We start from the raw sequence: 4,742 nt of genomic DNA on the forward strand, positions 1-4,742 counted from the left end.
CCGTCTCCGTCTCCGCGCGCTCGGCTCGGCCGCGGGCTCTTCTCTCGCCTCCCCTGGGGGCTGCAGGCTCGGGCGGGGTCTCAGGCCCGCGGGCAGGGGCGGCCGCCGGGCCGATGCGGGGCGGCAGGTGGTCCCGCGGCCTTGGGGAAGGGTCGTGAGCCCGAGTCAGCGGGGGTCACGCCTCTGCTCGGGCTGCCCTCGTGCGGGAGCGGACTCCCCTCCGGAGCGGCGGCGTCCACACCGGCTCAAAACAGCGGGTTTTCCGTGTGACGGCTGTGAAGTCCTCGCGCGCGACCACAGGGCGCCGGGAGCGGGAGGGGGTCATCACTGGCCCAAGTGACCGAGAGGGACCCGCGCTGCAGGGGCTGAGAGGGCAGAGCCTTCCCGCTGCTGGCGGCTGCCCCGCACAGCCGCGCACCTGCCCCGCCGCGCGTTCCCTGCAAAGGGCGGGTCCGAGCGCCACCGCCTCCCGCACGGGTCCCCGCTCCCGGGCCGCAGTGCCCCATTTCCTTCGGGAGACGGGGATTGGGGTCCTGAGGGTCGAGGCACACAGGCCTGGGGCAGAGCAGCGTGAAAAAGGGAGCTGCAACCACGAAGGGATTCGAACCCTCAATCTTCTGATCCGAAGTCAGACGCCTTATCCATTAGGCCACGTGGTCCAACGGCTCTTTCATTGCAAAAAATACGACAAGTGTTGAGCCTCCAGGCTCTCCGGATTATTTGCGGATTGCCCGCGGACTGCCCTTTGCAGCCCAACCAAGTCCCGTTACTTCTCCGTTAATCCCACTTCAGAGGACGTGGCTGCCGCTCGCCCAAGCCAAATCACTTCACGCGGTGACAGGCGGAAGCACAGCGGGACTCTGGCTTCCTCCACACACCCCCCCTTTAACCGACTGCCCGTGTCCTTTGTGAACGGAAGTGCGAACTAGTGCGGCGCCCGGCTCTGCCCGCCTCGTCCACGTGCAAAGACGGGAGGAAAGGGCCACCATCCTTCTGTGACAGGGCCAGACTCCCAGGTCAGCTTTAGGAGGACAAAGTCAGAACAGAGACCCCTGGAGGAGGACAAAGTCAGAACAGAACTCTAGGAGTAAAGGAAAATCACCACGAGGCGTACAGTAAGTTTGGCGCAATGCTGCTGGACAGTGTCAGGTAGGGCGGGATCCAGGGCACCTCCGAGGCCTTGGCCCTCCTGCACAGAATGGAGCCGCCAGTGCCTTCCAGGGACCTTTGTAAGAAGGCGCAGAAGGTCCAGAAGGGGCCATCCTCTTGGGCAGCCACACATACCGATAGCCCCAAATCATTCAATAAATTGAATAAATAGTCAAATGTTTTCCCACAGAGAGGATGCCAAGCCCCGATATTGTAATCTGGAAGATCCGCAAAATATTCCAAGGAGAAAAATTTCAAGTGGACAAAAACGCCTCCAAATATAGTGACAGAGGGAAGTCTTACCATCTCATTTTATAAGCCTTACTTTGTCCTAAGGTCAAAGCCAGACAAAGATAATGTGAGAAAGGAAGATCACAGACAAGGAAATTTCTTTAACCAGATTTTTAAAATACAAAAACAATATGCAGAAAACAGCACTTAAAGGTAAAAAATTCAAAACATTTTGTTTGAGATTGAGGTCACCTGGAGTAGACCAGGAATTGCCATTTCTATTCCCTACCAGACAAAAGGAAAAATTAAAAAAAAAAAGGTATAATGACTAGAAAGGAAGAAACAAAGCTGTCTTTAAAAAACAAAAAATCAGACTGTATGCTTGTGTACAAAGATCAACTAAATAAACAAAAATAAACTATTATAATTCATAGAAGAGTTTTAACACATTTTCCTGACAGCTGTAACAATTTACAAAAGCAATTACATGCAATAAAGAAAAATCTAGAAACCACACAAAATAAGATAGTAACATGATATATCAAAAACAAGAAAATCTCTCAAAACAAAGATAGCATGGTTTCATTTATAGAAACTACAAATTAAGTATACTAAGTAATCTATTTTTTTATGGATACATCATAATATTTAAAAGAAAGAGAATGATCACCGTAAGTATTGTTATACTGGTTATCTCAGAGTGAGAGAGACACATAACAGGGAAATGCTCTCTTTCTTAACTGGTGGCTTTTTCTTTTTTATAATTGAAATGTAACAAACATCCAGGAAAGTATAGAAACATACATATATACAGATGACTATTTGCAAAGAGAACGTGTCTGTGAACATTCACCCATACCTTGTGTTCCACTTCATGGCCACTGTTTCCATCACATGAGACGCAGAACTAAGTCCCTCGCTTGAGCTAGGTCAGGAAATAGAACATCACTGGCCGTCTCACAGCAGCTGTCCCCATGCACCCTGCAATCACTTTCTTCATACGGTAGCCACTCCTGGTTTCTGACAGCACTTGCTGATTTGTCTTACTGAGTCCGACAAAATGTACTTCTATGCCCAGCGTCTCTCGAGCAGCCCCAGGTGGGAGTCACCCATGCTGCATTTAACAAGGCTCTTTTTTGTTGAATTGTATGACTATGTCTCCACGTACCTATCCATTCTGCTCATGATGGACATTTGGGCTGTTTCCAGTTTGGGGAAATCAAGAATTCGGCTATTAAGAACGCCTGTGCAGGGTGACTGGGGAGCTAAGTCAGTTAAGCACCTGATTCTTGATTTTGGCTCAGGTCATGATTCAGGGTTGTGAGATCAAACCCTGTGTCACCTGCTCAAGATTCTCTCTCCCCCTCTCCTCCTGCCCCTCCCCTGCGCGCGCTCTCCCTCTCTAAAAACAAACAAACAAACATATAAAACCCACCACTCTTGTAAATCTCTTTTGTGTGTGTGGACTTGTGCACACATTTTTTGGGTATAGTGATTGAGAGGTTGACTACTACTGATGTTTGCTGATAGCTCTCAAGACTCATCCCTCTTCACACGGCTCAGCTAGCTCCTGAGAAAGAGCACAAGCTCCCTCTCTTGGCACCAGCGGGAAGGTCAAACTCAGGTTTGACTCAGGAACCTTCACCCAGCCCCACCCTCCAGCCGCAGTAATAGCCAAAGCTACTCACCCATCCGTGCTCTCTCGAACCATTTTTGGACCTCTTTGGGAGCCTTGTCTGCTCTCCCCAAAAAGCCTCATTATGTAAGAAATGTTCTCATACCCTCCTGGTGCGCATGTAGCATTATCAGTCCTCTGATTTAAACCAAATGGGGGTGGGGCACTTACTTTCAGCCAAATGATTACAGGACAGATGTGTACTTAGGACTGGAATTGCTGAGTCATGGCAAGAATGTTTAACTCTCCACAAACACAGCTGCGAGCAGCCTATGTGATTTCCATACATTTGTAACTACACAGAAAGGAAATGGACAAGCTGAAAACACCCAAAGAGGAAATATAACAAACTAGAGGGGCATCTTGGGAGCTCAGTCCTTAAGCATCTGCCTTTAGCTCAGGTCATGATCCTCTGGTTGCGGGATCGAGCCCCACATCTGGCTCCCTGCTGTTCGGGAAGCTGCTTCTCCCTTTCCCACTTCTCCCTTTATGTTCCCTTTCCAGCTCTCTCTATCTCTCTCTGTCAAATAAATAAAATCTTTTTTAAAAAATACGACAAACTAGATAAAAGGTAGTTGAGAAACAACTTCCCAACAAACTCCGCTGTTAAACACAAGACCTTATTTCAATGCCAGTGCCACAGAAGCCAGTGGATTCCTACTCACTTGCTCAATGACTGATTTTCTTGTAATAGGATGATTGTTCCTTTGTAAGTCCAGTTCTTTCCACTGTGGTGTCCGAACACAGGCAACATGGGTAACAAAGCTCACAGCAACAATCTGAAGCAGAAGCCAGGCCCATAATCAGTTGAGAAATCTCTTTTTGTGGTAGCTGATTTAGAAGGACGGGAAAGTGATCTTTCATAGGTAGGAACTGTGTAGACAGTCCAAATGCATATTCCAATTAATTGTCCCGGTTTGGAAGAACTGAAGCCTCTGGCCAGTGTCTGTCTTAGAGAAGGGGAGAAAAAAGTATGGGCTGTCAACTCTGCATTCATACAAAATACATCCTTGCATCTTTTAAAAGGTAAAACTACTTGCATACATTTCTCCAACGTGGTAGAAAGACAAAAGATCCACATCTCTGAATTACACTCCAGTCTCTCTAAGGACATCGGTTTCCATCCTACTGCTGCCAAGACTCTTGGGCATTTTGTGCAATTAAGGCAATTACTTTCTCAGATAAAAATTGATCCTTCAAAAAAACCCACTGGGTGGCTCAGTGGGTTGGGTCTCTGCCTTCGGCTCGGGTCATGATCTCAGGGTCCTGGGATCGAGCCCCGCATGGGGCTCTTTGCTCAGCAGGGAGCCTGCTTCCCCCACCCCCTCTGCCTGGCTCTCTGTCTACTTGTGATCTCTCTCTCTCTCTGTGTCAAATAAATAAATTAAATATTTAAAAAGAAAAGACAGAAGGGAATTCAATTTGAAGTAATTGGCTTGGTGGTACCGCGTTCTTAAGTAATGTAGTTAAGTAGATGAGCATTTAAAAAATGATTTTACTTATTTATTTGTCAGAGGGAGGGAGAGAAAGAAAGCAAGCACACGAACAAGGGCAGCCAGCCACAGAGGGAGAGAGAGAAGCAGGTTTCCTGCTTAGCAAGAGCCCAGTGGGGGACTCGATCCCGGGACACTGAGATCATGAACTGAGCTGAAGTCAGATGTTTAACCAACTGAGCTACCCAGGTGCC

At 48.2% G+C, this 4,742-nt stretch overlaps 1 non-coding gene across 1 annotated transcript; it reads right to left on the minus strand.

Moving 5' to 3' along the window:
- Positions 1-586: 586 nt before the first annotated feature.
- On the minus strand, positions 587-659 carry TRNAR-UCG. Its single transcript has one exon. It is a non-coding gene; the product is annotated as a tRNA-Arg (tRNA).
- Positions 660-4,742: the final 4,083 nt, after the last annotated feature.

Source organism: Neovison vison, chromosome 1 (assembly GCF_020171115.1).
Source record: "Neovison vison isolate M4711 chromosome 1, ASM_NN_V1, whole genome shotgun sequence".
Lineage (NCBI taxonomy): Eukaryota > Metazoa > Chordata > Mammalia > Carnivora > Mustelidae > Neogale > Neogale vison.